The 18,321-nt window shown below is 36.1% G+C and overlaps 1 pseudogene; it reads right to left on the reverse strand.

Annotated features, from left to right (window-relative positions):
* Window positions 1–12,246: 12,246 nt before the first annotated feature.
* LOC125922089 (peptidyl-prolyl cis-trans isomerase NIMA-interacting 4-like) lies at window positions 12,247–12,659 on the reverse strand (annotated as a pseudogene).
* Window positions 12,660–18,321: the final 5,662 nt, after the last annotated feature.

Here is an 18,321-nt window from a genome sequence, read left to right on the forward strand (position 1 = left end):
GAGGTGGTAGTTGTCCCCTAGGCAAGTTTAGGTAAACAGAGGTGGGGGCTCACATCTGCTGTAAACAGCCTCCCCCTCCCCCACCACCCACCCCAGGGTTTTGTTTTGTATTGACCCAAACCCTAACACTGAATTTCTTCACAACCCCCTTTCCCTCATGCCCGTGAGTTAATGTTCACGATTTCATTGTCTTTTTGTGCACATCAGTCACCATGTTTGTAACCCTTCTGATCCTAATAAAAACCAGAACAAGGACCCTTACTTGGGGCTCTTGTCTCCTCCCAGACATTAGACTCTTGCATTTTAATCCTGAGTCTGCTCCCTTGCTGGATGAGAAACAGCTCCAGACCCAGAGTCTATGACATGATGTTATAATTTATCATTAATCCTAGAGAAAAACTGAAAATGAAAGAGGATACTAAAACAAAAAATAGGGATACATTTGCCATATTAATTAATGGAATGTGGTTTTAACTTTTTAGTTCCTAGATCATTTGGAACTTTATACCTGATCTTCATTTTGTCAAAATTGTTCCCTTATACTGTTTTCCATTATTATTTGTGTATGATTTCGATCATTTGAGAATTATTTTTGGTATTTTCTGTATTATAGTGGATTACATAAATTTTAGGTACAGTGACTAATTGCTACCAAAACACTTAGTAAAATGTACATCTTTTGCACCATATTATGAAATGTTTCTTTAAATTTCAGATACACAAATGATAAGCTCCAAAGCAACCTTGAATATGAAAACCAAAGCTGGAGACATCACAATTCCAGACTTCAAGTTACATTGCAAACCTGTAGTGATCAAGGCAATATGGTACTGGCACAAAAGTAGGCACATAGAGTAGAAAACCCAGAAATGAACCCACAACTATATGGTCAGCTAATCTTCAACAAAGTAGGGATGAATATCCAATGTGAAAAAGACAGTCTCTTCAACAAATGGTGTTAGGAAAATTGGACAGCAACATGCAAAAGAATGCAACTGGAACACTTTCTTACACCATTCAGTAAAATAAATTCAAAATGAATTAAAGACCCAATGGGAGACCTCCAACCATAAAAATCCTACAGGAGAACACAGGCAGTAACCTCTTTGACATTGGTTGTAGCAACTTTTTTCTAGATATGTCTCCTGAGGCAAGGGAAATAAAAGCAAAAATATACTATGGGCACTTAATCAAAATAAAAAGCTTCTGCACAGTGAAGGAAACAATCAACAAAACTAAAAGGCAACCTATGGAATGGAACAAGATACTTGCAAATGACATATCTGATAAAGGGTTAGTATAAAAAATAAAGGACTTACAAAACTCAACATTCAAAAAATGAATAATCCAGTTAAAAATTGGCAAAAGACATGAATAAGTGTTTTTCCAAAGAAGACATATGGATGATATGGATATTCAGACACATAAAAAGATGCTCAACATCACGGATCATCAAGGAAATACAAATCAAAACTATAATGAAATACCACGTCATACCTGTCAGAATAGCTAAAATAAAAAACACAAGAAACAAGGTGCTGGCAAGAATGTGGAGAAAATGGAAGCTTCTTGCACTGTTGGTGAGAATGCAAACTGGCTCAGCCACTCTGGAGAACAGTATGGAGGTCCTTCAAAAAGTTAAAAATGGAGCTACCCTATGATCCAGAAACTGTAGTGCTCGGTATTTACCAAAAGAATATAAAAATACTAATTAGAAGGGATACATGTACTCCAGTGTTTATAGCAGCATTATTTATGATAGCTCAATTATGGAAAGAGCCCAGATGTCCATCAACTGATGAATGGATAAAGAAGATATATACATATAATGGAATATTACTCAGCCATCAAAAAGAATGAAATCTTGCCATTTACAATTATATGGATAGAGCTAGAAAGTATTATTATGTTCAGTGAAATCAGTCAGTCAAAGACAAATACCACATGATTACATTTATATGTGGAATTTAAGAAACGGAACAAATGAGCCAAGGGTAAAAAAGCAGAGAGAGAGAAGCAAACCAAGAAACAATCTCTTAAGTAAAGTTATCAGAGGGGAGGAGGATGGGGGATGAGTAAAATATGTGATGGAAATTAAGACATGCACTTGTGATGAGCACCAGATGTTGTATGGAAATGTCGATTTACTGTACTGTGCACCAGAAATTAATATTACACTGTATGCTACCTGATGGGAATTTAAATTGAAACTTTAAAAAATAACATTAAAAAAACAAAACAAGACAAGAGGCCTCACCAAATGGAGGCAGGAATGGAGACGCCTGGGCTACCAATGGAAATATGCAGACAGCAAGGTTGACCAAGAGGGCTGAGTGATTGACTGAAACTTTCTCGAGGGACAACGATGCATTAGCTTTACATCAAGTCCGGCGAGGGGAAATAGCTTCCCCCTGGGAGAACGTCAAGGTAAAGCCTTTGTAAGTGTCTAGGGTCAGGCCTGAAAAATCACACATAAGATTTGTTCCTGGAACCAAATTTCTTTTTTTTTTTTTAAGTTTTTATTTATTTTGAGAGACAGAGAAAGCAGAGGGAAGGCAGGGAGAGAGAGGAAGAGAGAGAATCCAGGCTGTCAGTGCGGAGCTGGATGCGGGGCTTGAACCCACAAATCATGAGGTCATGACCTGAGCTGAAACCAAGAGTCAGGTGCTTAACCAACTGAGCCACCCAGGTGCCCTCTGGAACCAAATTTCACAATGAGGATATTTTTAAAAATGCAATTTCTTAGCTCTCAAATTCAATAACTGCAGGTACACGTACACACCATATTGTGTGTCTGTATACAAACACTTCTTATGTATAAAAGAGAGAAACAGATGACCATATTAGTTTAAGACTAGTTATTACTCTACTTTTGTTGAATACTAGGTAAGACTATTGAAAAATAGAAGTATCACACACACAAACATAAGTGAATGATAATTTTCATAAGTGTAGTTATATGTGGTTATTCATTTCATTAATAATGATACAACTCAAAATAGTTTGGAAGGCAAGCTATAATGATTGCCTTCAGTATTTGTGTCTCATTTTGGGGAAAATATCCTTCCTCAGTGATAGCCAACTTACTATTTTTTTGATATTCAGAAAAAAATGTATTATAAGCCAATTATAATCTGGGTTACTGAATCATTATATGAGCAGTTTTCAAATTTTATCCTACCTCAGATCCTTTCTTAAAAAATATGAAAAAAATGAGTGAATGTTTTAAATATCGCTTGTTTGTTTTTGTTTTTTGTTTGTGTTTTTTTTTTTTTTTGTCAACCATGAGGGACTACTTAAACATGCAACATTCCTTTAAAATATAAATATTGTCCTAATTTTTAAAAGCACATTTATATTTATCCAGACTGCATTCCACAATAGATCATAGCCCATTGCATAGCAGGAGAGATACAGTTGCTTCAAAAGTGTTGTTTTCGATCAACTTCAGAATCCCGTTAGATTTTGTATCAAACTAGCTCTATGGACGTAAGTCATACACCTGTCTTCTTTTTGCCATTGACCTGTGATTAAGAACAGCCAAATATAAGTTTCGATAAATAGAATTAGGGGCGTCGTTTATGATCAGGGGACTGTGTAATTAAATGGAATATTACTCTTTCATGGGATTTTTTAAATTGAGATGAAATGCCTATACCCTGTAATACAGAAAGTATACACATGCACAAATACATACATGTTACTTGATTCCAAAAACATGGCGTATATATCTTTTACTGGATAATTGAGATTATGTTTAAATCGTCGAAGAGTTAAAAAAGAATAAACCAGAATATGTTTCTTATTACACATATGTGTGAGATGGTCCTCACAACATTTCGTTTTTAACTTTTCTTGGGGTGAAATTCTCACAACATAAAATGATCCATTGATGATTTTATTTTATTTTGTTTTATATTTTACTGTATTTTATCTTATTTTATTTTACTATTAAGCTTATTTTGAGAAACAGAGAGGGCAAGCGGTGTAGGAGCAGAGAGAGAGGGGAGAGAGAGAGAATCCTAAGTACGCTCTGTACTGTCAAGGCAGATCCCGCGGTGGGGCTTGAACTCGCAAACTGGGAACCGTGAGATCGTGACCTGAGCAGACACCAAGAGTCAGATGCTTAACCAACTGAGCCACTCAGGTGCTCCATCCATTAACCATTTGAAAGTATACTATGTCATGGCATTTAGTACATTCGCCATATTGCACAACCATCACCTCTACCTAGTTCTAAGACATTTTCATCATCCCAAAAGGAAACAAAGCAGTCATTACTCAGTTCCCCTCCCCTCTGCTCCTGGAAACCGTTGGTCTACCTTCTGTTTCTGGGGGTTTACCTCTTCCAAAAGTTTCATGTAAATGGAATCCTACAATATGTGACATTCTGCGGCTTCTCTCGTTAGGCGTGTTTTCAAGGCTCCTTCTCGTGGTAGCCCAGCAGCACTTTATTTCTTTGATGGCTGAATAATATTTAATTGCATGGTTTTACCACCATTGTTTATCCACTCAGCAGCTGATGGACATTTGACTTGATATCACCTCTTGCTGTTGTGATTATTGCTGCTATGAACGTTTTTGTAAAACATTTCAACACCGGTCTTCAATTATTTTAGGCATATATCTAGGAGTAGAATTACAGGGTCATGTAGTAATTCTGTGTTTAACTCTTACAGGAACTGCCGAGAGGCTTTCTATAGTGACTTCACAATTCTGCATTCCAACCAGCAACGTACAGGGGTCTGGTTTTTCACAGCCATGTCGACACTAGTTATTTTCTTTTTTTTAAATGCTTATTTATTTATTTTGAGAGAGAGAGAGAGCAAGAAGGGAAGGTGCAGAGAGAGGGAGAGAGAGAGAGAATCCCCAGCAAACTCTAAGCTGTCAGCGTGGAGCCGGAGGGGGGGCTCCAACTCACGAACAGCAAGATCACGACTTGAGCTGAAACCAAGCGTTGGAGGCTTAACTGATGGGGCCACGTAGGTGTCCCTACACTAGTTATTTTCTGACTTTTATTTGCACTTTCTGAATGACTGATGATGTTGAACATCTTTTCTTGTGCTTGTTGGCTGTTAGTAAATCTTCCTCAGAAAAGTCTATTCTAACTTTTTTTTTTTTTTAATTTGGATCGTTTGCTTTTTTCTTGTTGAGTTGTCAGAATTCTTTATATATTTTATATATTAAACCCTTATCAGATATAGGGTTTACAAATATTTTCTCCCATTCTGTAGATTGTTTCTTTCATTTTCTTGATAGTGTCCTTTAATACAAAAAAGTTTAAAAATTTTGATGAAGTCCAATTCATCTAATATTTCCCTTTGTTGCCATGCACTTAATGTTATTTCTAATTCTAAATATGAGTAAATATATATGAACTCTCATGTCTTCCATTCCCATGACACCCCTAGTGTCATGTTCATACCGTGTGACTGACTGGTCCAATTATGTACATGTTACTCAATCTGGTTCAATGAGTGCCTTCCATGGGACTCTTGATTTGAGTTTGAGTATGTCAGAAATTCTCAGTGATAGTGCCAGAGGTATACAATATAAAATTATTATCGTGTTGGTAGCCATATATCCTGCCCCATGGAGAAAAGCTATAGCTAGCGAGAATCACACGAATATGAGAAGAGAATCAGAGACAAGTCCCTGATTATTAAGGCCTTAGGCTACAGTGGTCTCTGTCCCTCAACTTTTTTTCAATGAAATTGCTTATTACTAAGGAAAATTCCTAAAGAAATTCTTAATCCTTTATTTTTTAAGCTAAGTGAATTTCAGGTTTCTTTCCATGCATGCAAATGAGTCCAACTAATACATGGCTAATTTGAGCTACATAGAGCATTAAAATGGAAAGTGATGCTTAATCAACTAAATTACCACAGCATTGATTTTATTTATCCTGTAAGTTAAATAATTAGACTCACTTCCTTGTCTCCTCAAGGAGTGCCACTCCCTCATCACTCTGAATTTTGCTTATTCAATATCATCTTCTTTTTTTCCCTTAAATTCAACTTCTGCTTCTGAACTTGCTCTGAAGTTATATCTTAACCCTTAAGAATCACTCATCCCAAATATTCATAGGTTCTCTCTTTTCCTTAATTACTTCAACATAGCCCATATTTTCCATTATATAAATATGTACATGGTCCTCATCAGTGTTAACTTTCAGTAAATAATACCGTATTGGAATTAGGTTACGAAAGCAAGAATTTCTGTAACAAAAGAACAAGAAAATGCTATTGGCTTCCAAAGCCAAGAAATACAATCAAATAACATAAAGGCATCAGAAGGAGAGATTACGCCATCTTTTCACACACAGCATTCACTCCCATTCCCCGTCTCTCTATGCACCTTCGCTGTTGTGCTTTTCTCTGCATTAGAGTGAGACTTGCTCCCTTCCAAATTCTCTGATGGTCAAAATCTATCTCCGTTATCTGTAACAGTATAATAATACCTCAAAACTTGAGTGCTAAAAACTGTGCACTTTTATCATCTCAGTTTCCACGAGTCGTGAATCCAGACATGGCTTAACCGAGTCTTCTGTTTCAAGTCTCTCACCAGCGGATAATCAACGGATGGGATGGAGGTGGGGATTGCATCGGAAAGCCCGAATGGGGAATAAACAACTCTTAAATTCACCCATGTGTCTGTTGGCAGGTTTTATTTCTTCAAGAAGCATTAGACTGAAGGCATCAGCTGCTTCTTGGCTGCCAGATAGCAGCCACCTTCAGTTGCTGCTCCTACGGGCATCTTGTTTCAACAGGCTACTTGCTTCAACAGAATCAATAAAAGCAGTCCGTTAACACACTCATCTTCTTTTCTAAACACGGAAGTAGTCATATTCTATTAGTTAGAAGCAAGTCATTAGATTCAGCCCATAAGGGGAGTGGTAATTATGCAAAGGCATGAACAGGAGGCAGGAATCACTGGACTATCTCAGGAGACTATCTCCACAGTATCATTACTGTTGTGTATAGTGAATGTTTGTTCATTAAATCAACTCATATTCACGGAGTCCTTACACTATCGCAAAAAATGTGTTAGGGCTTAGGGGATCAAGAGTGGATTTTACATATATATTCTCTAGCTCTCATTAAAAACAAAACAAAACAAAACAAAACAAAAACTTCTGAAAGTTAAAAATAAACTCTTCCCTTTTCTTATTGTTCCTGCAGATAAATAATGATTATTCTCTGAAACCCAGATCACTGACCCTGCGCTTTCCTTCCTAGAGATGTTTCTTATTCATATTACCTGAAAACTGATATCCCAAAGTGATGGTGGTGGGCTTTCTCACAACCCACAAACCCTGGTGGCAGAATTGAGGAACAGGGAGATGGTGTTGTGAAGTATTAAAGAAACTACTTTCACTGCTTCTCCCCAAGAAGTTTGCTTCTCTGTGCTCCCTCAATGACCTCTAAGTTTATCTCTCCTTCAGGAATATTCCTCTTGGCAACTATTCACTGTAATCTTGAAGCCTAGTTTATATGTGCAATGCTACCTTTTTTTTTTAAATAAAAAAAAAGAAATAAAATTATTTACTATAATAAATACACGTTTAGCACTTGCCTTCATGTGTTTCTTGTCTGGAAATAACACTTCCCAAGATAGAAATGATGAAAAAAATTCAAATAAGATCTATACATAAGCATTAAAGAAACTCACACAGAAATATGTAGGAAGGATGGAAGTTTCTTTAGGAATGTGGATAATAATTAGAGCCCTCAAGATTCTTCGAAGACTCAAGAGAGAAACTATCAAGGGAAGGAAATGAAAAAGTGTTCTTTACAAGTTCAACAGCATGTTCAAAAGCCAGGAAGCAAGACTTAGAATGACGAGATCTGTGTGGCTGAAGCAGGGTAGCAAGACAGGAACTGAGGCTGGAGACATTGACCAGCTGGGCTTATAAGGGCCCCGTAAGCTCTCGTAAGAAGTATAGACTTTTTCTAGGTAACTTTGAGTGGTATTAAACAGAAAAGTCACACATACCATTTTTTTTGTTTTAAGAAGATTAATCTTTTATAGCTTAGCTTTTATAGCACAGCATGATTTATGTCAGGCTTTCTCAAAACTATACATCATCTCGCTTGAACTCAATCTGTACACTGCTTAACCCATTATCATGTGCAGAGTTTTTAAAGCTATTTTCAAACACTTTCCTTCCACCACTTCCAGTGCCACCGCATTGCATTCTAATATCTACAAGTTATATTCACAGACGTATTTAAAAGTATGAAAGCCGTTAATGTACTTAACACATGCTTATGTTCATCTCTTTTACATGGAGTTTACCTTCTGCAGAAAATGCGTGATTGTGATTTGGCTTAGAGATTTTTCTGTTTCATTACTGAACCACTTCAAAAATCTGCTCTTAAAATATGACTTGCCATCATTTTATGGACTAAATGGAATGAGTTGATCTCAGTACCCCTGTTTTAAGTGCTCTCATCACAACCAAGCGATGTGATTGAGGTAATTGACTCCCTAGAGAGGAGTGTCTCGCAATGAGTTATTTAGTCTACTGTCATACTCCCACAAAACTTGGATGGTGTCTTATTAACAGAGCAAAGTGCAGAACATGTTTCACTGCAATACAGTTGTTATATCTAATCTTAAATTGTAGGAGTCACTCTATGTTTAGCTTGAAATAAAGGATGTTTTGTTGTTGATTCTACAAGCTGTGAACCTTGAAATGCTAGGATCATTCAGACTTAGACACTTATTGTTTTGAAATAAGCATACCTCAGAAAAATAAAATATATCTTTGATTAGCTTTTTGTAGTATTTTCTGACAAGTAGCTATCATTAACCATTAGAGTGTATGACTTATGAGAATACTGCTCGTATTTTATAAGCTTTGTTTCGACCTCATTTCAATTACCAATATCCCAAAAATGGTCCTCAGAGCAACATGAATCAGCTCCCTCTGAACTTTTTTAAAGAAATATAGCTGACACACATGTTACATTAATTTTAGGTGCACCACGTAGTAATTGGGCAAGTCTATATGTTATGTTGTGCTCACCACAAGTGTAGCTACTCTCTGTTACCATATAACTTTATTACAGTATCACTCAATATATTCCCTATGCTGTACCTTTTATCTCCGTGACTTATTTATTTCATACCTGGTCCCCTGGACCTCTCACTCTCCTTCGACTATTTCACCTAACCCTCCTTATTAATTTTTTAGTATAATTATTCTTAACAGTTTTTCGTTCTGTTAGTGGGACTGATGAAAATATTCATGACTTATAAAGTAAACAGTGGCCATGAGGAGTGAGTTTATTTATTTATTTTTGAGAGAGACAGACAGAATGCAAGTGGTTAGGGGCAGAGAGAGAGAGGGAGACACAGGATCTGAAGCAGGCTCCAGGCTCCGAGCCTTCAGCACAGACTCCGACGCGGGGCTCGAACTCACGAGCTGAGATCATGACCTGAGCGGGAGTCCGGAACTCAACCAACTGAGCCACCCAGGCGCCCCAGTGAGGACTGAGTTTAAAGGACCCTGGGCTGAATTCCAGTTTCCATGCCTGTTAATTATTATTTTTAAGTCTATTTATTTATTTTGAGGGGTGGAGAGGGACAGAGAGAGGGAGAAAGAATCCCAAGCAGGCTGCAGGCTGTCAGTGGAACCCAATGCAGGGCTCGACCCCGTAAACTGTGAGATCGTGGCCAGAGCCAAAAGCAAGAGGGCTCTCAACTCACTGAGCTACCCAGGTGCCCCATGCCTATTAATTATTTTGATAAGATGTTCAATATTGCATCACTTTATATTAAATAAAACCTTTAGTAAAAGTCACAATTCAACTAGATTGTGATTAAAATTAGTCATACTATTTGAACTGCCTACCATTAAGATAAACTCCAAGGCCCTGGGATAAAAACGAAACAAAACAAAACAAAGCAGCTTGTATCAGTTACCCTTTTACAAGTTTCCTTACGTTTTCTAACTCTTCTCATGAAGCCACAAATGTTTTTTCATATCATATGTGTACAGTTAGTATTTTAAGGAAAGTGACCAAGAAGAATGGGCTGATGTTACCAATAGTAATGGGTGAGCCTATGATATTAATAATAATGATACAGATAGCCATTAAAATCATCAGAGAGTTTAATGCTATGTAAACTACAGTTAATCCTGGGATTATATATGACACATCATAACCTATTTCCTTTTCATGCAGCAAATCTGTCACTCAATTTTCATTAAGAATGAAAGGGGAACCCTCTTACACTGTTGGTGGGAATGCAAACGGGTACAGCAATTCTGGGGAACAGTATGGTGATTCCTCAAAAAGTTAAAAATAGAACTACCCTATGATAGAGCAATTGCACTATTAGGTGTTTACCCAAATGACATAAAAATATAGATTTCAAGGGGTACATTCACCTTCCTGATGTTTACAACAGCATTATCAAGCATCGTTAACAATGGCCAAACTATGGAGAGAGACCAAATGTCCACTGACTAATGAATGGAAAAAGATGTATAATATATATATATATATATATATATATATATATATATATTTTTATATATTTATATACTTAATATAATATATATTATATATATAAAGGAATATTACTCAGCCATAAGAAATAATAAAATCTTGTCATTTTCTACAAGGTGGATGGAGCTAGAGTGTATTATGCTAAGCAAAATACGTCAGAGAAAGACATATGCCATATCATTTCACTCATATGTGGGATTTAAGAAACAAAACAGATAAACATAGGGGGGTGTGGGGGAGAGAGAGGGAAATGCCTGTAGGAGACTCTTAGAGATTAGAGAACAAACAGGGTTGATGGAAGAAAGTGGGAGGGAGATGGGCTAGATGGGTGATGGGTATTAAGGAAGGCACTTGTTATGATGAGCATCAGTGTTGTGTGTAAGTGATACTATTCCTGAAACTAATATAGCACTGTATGTTAACTAACTAGAATTTAAACACAAATTTGAAAAGAAAAGAGTGATAGTAGATAAGTTGTAGAATCTTCCATTTTACTATAAATGTTTCTTTAAATAAATGGCATTTTTCTAGGGTCCAAGGATAGCTTTTACAATTCAACTTAGGGTATTATTGTGCTGAAAGAAAGAGAAGTATGTTAAGCCCGTGGGTGTATGTAATTTAAGCAGAAGTTCCCTTTAAATGCAACAGATTTATTTTATCTTCTTATAACCACACATAAACGGAACATTCATGTTGTAGCTCAAGATAACTGCATGGCAGGAAGTAAAGCACAAGAGCATGTATGGCCTGTGGTTAGTGGAGAACACAGACAAACAAACCAAAAATTAAATTCAGCCCAGATACTTGTCAAACTTTAGAGAAGAAAACTTCCTGTCAGTAGGCCTCAATACTTTTATGCATTTAAAGAAAAAAAGATGATCTTTTGGCCACGTTTCAAATCCATTTCTTTTGAACTGTAAAAGTAGCATCCCTTTGGTTTCCATGTATCTTGGCCACAAAAGATTCTATGCAGAAGATGTTTTTAAATATTGTTAGGATTATAAATATGTACAGATAAATACATTTATAACCTCTTTTAGATTTTTCAGAGAGGTCAAGCTCATTAATTATGTTAATTTTCTCTGTTATTACAGGTTTCTCCCATATTCTTGTTCTTTTCTCATTTTAATTCTTGTATATTTGCTTTTTTATACATTAGAAACTTGTATTTTCTTTGAATGCTAATTGTATTTCTTTTATTATTCTTTGTTTTTTATTATAACATATTTAAGATAAAAAAGGATGAGTAATAAAGTATTTCATGTGACATTGAAAGCTTTCATCAAACCCTCTTAAATTATATTCTCTCTCATTATCCTCAAAAATTAATCGAAATCGAGTGCTGAGGTTATATTATCTTTATGCATATCTTTGTTATTTTCTAATTACATATTACTATTAAATGTTAAATAACACCATTCTGTGCATTTTATTTCATTATTATTTTTTTTTACGTTCATTTATTTTGAGAGAGAGTGAGCACACACGAGCAGGGGTGGGGCAGAAAGAAAGGGAGAGAGAGAGAATCCCAAGCAGGCTCCATGCTGTCAGCACAGAGCCCGACATGGGGCTTGATCTCACGAACTGTGAGATCATGACCTGAGCTGAAATCAAGGCTCTAATGCCCAACCAACTGAGCCACTCAGATGCCCCACCACTGTGTACATTTTATTTTATTTTATTTTATATATTTTATTTATTTTTTTTTTCAGTGTTCAGTAAAATTTTATTTTTTCCCTTCAACCATAATAAGATGACATCCAAATTTTGTTTTCACCAGAGAGTCTGTAAACACAGGCTTTATCCAGCCCCATTACCAGCAATGCAAATGCTGTTTCTTGAAATGGTTCCACCATGGAACCTCTGGTCATCCAGTCCAAGTCACCCCCTTGCCTGGCTTTGTCTTCACGATACCATGCAACTACTTCACTGAATTGCATTCCAGACTTTAACTTTTCCATGGGTTCCATGATTTTCCCACAGTTTTCACACAGAATGTGTCTGACCTTTACTGCATTGCCACCACCTTCGTGACCCTGAGTCTTCTTGCCAGGACTGTCACCTGATGGTTGCTCCCCCTTTCCCCCTTTTCCCTGAGCCTCTTTTTCCCTTAGGTGGCATCTTCAAAACTTGAGGCTCAACTCTCAATTCTTTTGATTCTCATACCTACATTTTAAACTATAAATTCATAAGGCATTGTATATCTCATTCTGAAATTTACATTGCTTTATGCTTCTCCGGTCCTATTTAACAATTCTCCTGTGTTAACCTGTATTTGTTTTCCATCATTATTATGTAAAATGTTGAAGTGTTTGTTGGTGATGTTACTTTGTGCATATAGGCAAGTGGTTTTCAAGGTACATATCTAGGATTGCCTTACTTTGCTGCAAAGTCAGTGATACATTGAAGAGTATGTCTGTATTAATTTATCTGTTCTTTGGAATGTGCTTTTATTGGAATATTGTTCAGGGGTTATCCAGTAATGTAAATACCAAAATGTATTCCCTTTAATGTTTGATGACATATGGTCATAGATTTGTCTCTGATCATAGATTTCTTTATTCTAGTAGTTCCACAGGAAGTTTAAGTAATATTCTCAATTTTGTTTTCTCTGAATCATGGATAATTATTGTTATTTCATTTACTATTTTTCCATTATAGTTTTGCTTTAATTTAGGCTATTGTTATGACTTTCTGCTTTTGTTTCTGGGAAGATAGCTATTATTGCACTCAAACAAAAGTTTTTCTTAAAATACATTTTTGTGGGGTGCCTGGGTGGCTCAGCCGGTTCAGCATCCGACTTCAACTCCGGTCATGATCTCACAATTTGGGAGTTCGAGCCCCACATTCGGCTCTGTGCTGACAGCTCAGAGCCTGGAGCCTGCTTTGGGTTCTGTGTCTCCCTCCCTGTCTCTGCCCTTCCCCAGCTCGTGCTCTGTCTCTGTCTCTCTATCTCTTTCAGAAAAATAAATAAAGATTAAAAAATATTTTTGGTTCTTTGGCTCTTTAAGTGTATTATGCTACATGAAATAAGTCAGATGGACAAAGGAAACTACTGTGTGGTTTCATGCATATATGGAATCTAAAAAAAAAAAAAGAAAGAACAAAAAAAATCAATACAAAAACAAACTCACTGATACAGAGAATGTATTGACGATTACCAGAGGAGAAGGTGGCTGGGGAGTGGACAAAATAGATGAGGGGGTCAATTGAATGATGATGAATGGCCACCATACTTTGGGTGGTGATCACTATTCAGTGTATACAGATGTTAAATTATAATGTTGTACACTTCAAGCATATATAATGTTATATACAATTTTACCTCAATTAAAAAATAATACTTATGTTCTTTTAGTAGATTTTTAAAGAGTAATTTTTCCTAGTCTTCTAGACTTTCATTGTTCTGGTATAACTTTTCACATTTTTTATTTAAAGTGAATAAATTTGCAGGGTGCCTGCATGGCTCAGTCTGTTAAGCGTCCCACTTTGGCTCGAGTCATGATCTCACGTCCTGTGAGTTCGAGTCCCACGTAGTGCTCTGTGATGACAACTGGGAGCCTGCTTTGGATTCTGTGTCTCCTTCTTTCTGCCCCTCCCCTGCTCATGTTCTCTCTCTCTCTCTCAAAAATAAAAGCAAAACATTAAACAAATTAAGACAAATAAATTTGTAATTATTAAAAATGCATTATATATGTATATCCCTCTCTTTGCTTTGCTACTTTTCTCCTTAATTGCCATTCTTTTGTCATTCTCCACTTTTTTTCATTAACTTTCTATGTTAATCATGTAAGATCCTTAATAGTTTTAAGAGCAAGTTAACTTGAATATGAATATTAGAAACAAGTACATATTTAAACATCTATGACTCTCCATACAATATTCCAGAACACTGTGTGAGCTACTCTCTATCTTGCTCTTATAGAACAATTTTCAAAAAGAAGCACTTCCATCATGAAGGATAACTATTTTTCTGATGGGTAATATCCCTAAGGTTTTTGTAAGGATGGTTACATTGGAGAAAGATGCATTAGTTTCCTTATTCTCCAACAAGGTTCTATTTAATGAGTGAAGCATGTGCATTCAAACAACATTCTTCAATATAATATTAGTTGTACCTTAGTTAATGATATATTTTCAACAGTTGACCCAACATATTTCCTGGCAGTGTTAGTTTCCTTTTGAGAATTTCGCCATCTTCTGTGTCCTGATGAATATTTGTGTACAAGTTGGGGAACACTGTATTTGAGTCTATGGGTTAAAGGTCATTTTATAATCATTTGCCACCATAAAAAATATATTTGCTATCAAAAGAGATGTGTTTAAGAGTACATATTAGACAAAAATATATCTATAAACGAATAAAAGTCACAATTTCAGAGAAAGTGATAGATTTAAACTCGCTGTTTCATTTAGGTGTTTATGGAATGAAAAAAATTATTATAACAAAATATAGGCAAGAGCTGAATAGAAAGTGTTGACAATGAAAAACTAACAGAATCCATATTATTATCTGGGAATCTGCACAAAAGTATTATCACCAGGTGAGGATGACATATTTTTGAGGGTGCTACCTGAAAACTGATTAGTAATTCTTCAGAAGATTTTGCAATGACCATCGTATAGGGCTCCCCAACACAATTAACCAGGTCCACTGGTTTAATTCTGTTGTAGGAGACTTCCTATAGTTTGAAGGGAAATGATCTTATTCTATGTGTATATTTGTTTTCCTTTCCTCCCTTTGGCCTCCCTCATGACCTTATTTCTTCTCTAGTTTGGATTTTACAAATAACGTATGGGAATGAATCCTATATTATCACGGACATAACTCAAATTAGACTTTATGCCTTGTGAAGAAAATTGCCTTTCGCTGAGGCATCATTACACATAATGGTCTACCATGCAGGTTTATCCAGAAGAATGGGAAAAGTGGTCGGGTGGAAAGTATCTTGTCGGTCCTCCTCCCCATGTAGAATTAGAAAGATTCAACTCTCTTGTTTTTATAAACACCCTAAATGGAATTGTTCTCTGAAGTTAATTTATTTACCCATTATAGTTTTCTGACTTGAGAAAATAATGCAGTGCTTTACTTACTTCCTGAAAAGGAAGGACAATAAATGATACACTGAATTTTGTAAAAGGATATTGTCACCTCTCAGACTTAGTTATGTTAAACAAAATATGAAATCTGGAATTTGCATAAAATAATACAAATTTATAAAATAAGCTTATTTCCATAGCAGCAATGATAGATTTAAACTGCCATTAACTTCATGGGAAATATTTAGAAACATTGGAGCTTCTTAAAATACTTTATAAATATCTATCCCAAAGATATCAAGATATAGAAATGTTTTTCATTTTATTTGGGGATTTTTGGAACCTTATGCTAAAATTGCAATTCGCTATGTTAATTTGATTGTTTACGGGTTATTTTAAAATAAAAGTTCAGGTGAGTTTTACTGACCCCTTGGGCATGTGTTCAGATTAGAACAAAGTGATGAAAAAATCAGTTTTGTCTACTGAGAAATGTCATTTTGTGTTCTGAAAGGCAGAGAAATACAATATGCTTGGAAAGATCTCCTGGGGAAGTTGTATATCTTCTGGGATCATAGCAGTGAGCTTACTTGGGAATGTAGACATTTCTATTTTCAACTGTATGTGACTTCTTAAAGAATAACAGTAAAAACTACATTCTCTCAAGAACTAGAATTATTCTTTTTATTTTATTTAGTTCTAGATTTTTATTTATTTTGAGACAGAGAGTGTGAGCAAGGGAGGGGCAGAGAGAGAGGGAGAGAGAGAACCCCAAGTAGGGTCCCCGCTGTCAGTACAGAGTGCAACGTGGGGCTTGAACCCACGAACTGTGAGATCACGACCTGAGTCAAAACCAAGAGTCGGACAGTTAACCAGCTGGGTCACCCAGGGGTCCCTCTACTCTATTTTAAGCATAATTGTCTCTCTAGTTTTAAGATATTTTCAAATTACATCAGAGTGGCAGTTTCGCGTCTGAATTCTCTGAAAAACTGATGTCTGATAATGGGGCAGTATCCTGTTGACTGAGTACAAGGAGTATCTTAGATTTTATTTTCTGTTTCTGTGAATTTCAGTCCTGCTGCCTTAATACAACAAACTATTTTTATTTTTCTTTTCCCTTTTTCACTCATACAAAGTCCACTGAAGGTATGGAAAACTCTCTAGGCAACTATCTGGTACAGGGCAACTTCGCAATCAAGCTTAGAACGGTTGCATCATGCCATAGGTGTGTAATCACATGCAGACTTTCACAGACAGCACGCATGCACAAACACACACCCACATGCACACATGCTAGAGAATCTTATGTCAACAATTTAGTTCCTCAAACTGGAAGTAATACATGTTGCTCGCACTCACATTTGTGTGTCTAAAGCAAATTACCTGACCCCTGGCGCACACGGGAAGGTCGGCATGTAAATCTTCCTTGAGCCTGGGAGAAGGGAAGGACTGACTGTAGGTGAGCTTTAGTGTGACTGCTACCCTGGGCATGCTGGGTAATCAGGTACATGGTTAAAAATAAAGGCCTGACACTCATTTGCGGTCCAGGTACCGTTCATCTAAGAGTATAACTGTAACATTCTGAAACATCATGGCTTTTCGTGGTTGTATCACAGCATAATTGTAAGAAGTTCAAATAGTAAAATACTGAAGAACTGATCTTGTTCCCTTTCCATAAATAAGAAACAGTAGCCTCAGAGTGAGTAGATAAATTTACGATGTTCATGTACTAATAATTTATCTTACTGAGATTAGTACCCACTTCAGTTTTGCTCCAAAGTCAATGGTTTTCCCATGATGCTGCAGTTTTCCAAGAGTGACAAGAGCTGACACAATGTCTTTCATGTTACTAATGAGGAAATTGAAGACACAAGTCATTAAAGGAGGTGTCCCGGGACTTACTATTAGGTAGTACAAGAGTCACAAGGAGAATGCAGGTTTTCTGAAACACTGTCCTGAGGATAAAAAGAAAGAGGATAAATAATTTGCTTTTTGGCACAGAACTTTGGAGGAAATCAGCATTCCAAACATAAGATGTGATGATTAGGAGTCACAAATAATCCTTAGGGCCACAAACGTAGACATCTGCAAGGGCTTAAAGGAGGAATGAGAGTTTGACCTGTAATCTCCTGAGAGAGTGTGAGGCAGGGAGTGGGGGGTGTCTTGTTTTCGGATAGATCGATCCTGAGTGTGCTGACCCCAAAGTAAAAAAATAGTTGAGAAAATTATCCAATAGTTGAGAAAATTATGTGAGTGAAGAGTTAGAGATAATGAGGCCCCCGAGAAGGCAGGAAAGAGTGAGAATAAGAACATCCAAGAAGATTTTAATGCTCACTATTTTTTGTAAAATATTGGAGAGAATAATTAGCAATATCATACATTCTTCAGTGAAAAATACTTGGGAGTAATTTGATTTATATTTAGGGGTAACAGTTTGCCCATACTTTTACTATTGGTTTCAGTGATTCATAAAAGGGAAAGGAAGAACTCAAAACTATAATAATAATAATAATAATAAATAGTTGATGTCTGTATATATAAAGATGCAGTGGCTTATTTTCCATATATAATCCTTGGTGTGAAAAGCTTTTAAATTTTACCCACAAATACTTAAACAGCTTCTCAAATCTGAAACAAATATATTTACCATATTTGTCTTGTTGACACAAGTATATAATTTGCCTTGTTTTGTTTGTTTGTTTTATCGCTTTGTTTGCTCTTAAGATGAATATGAATGCCAGAATTTAAAAAGTAATGTAAATAA

This window comes from Panthera uncia, chromosome C2 (assembly GCF_023721935.1).
Source record: "Panthera uncia isolate 11264 chromosome C2, Puncia_PCG_1.0, whole genome shotgun sequence".
In the NCBI taxonomy this organism is placed as follows: domain Eukaryota; kingdom Metazoa; phylum Chordata; class Mammalia; order Carnivora; family Felidae; genus Panthera; species Panthera uncia.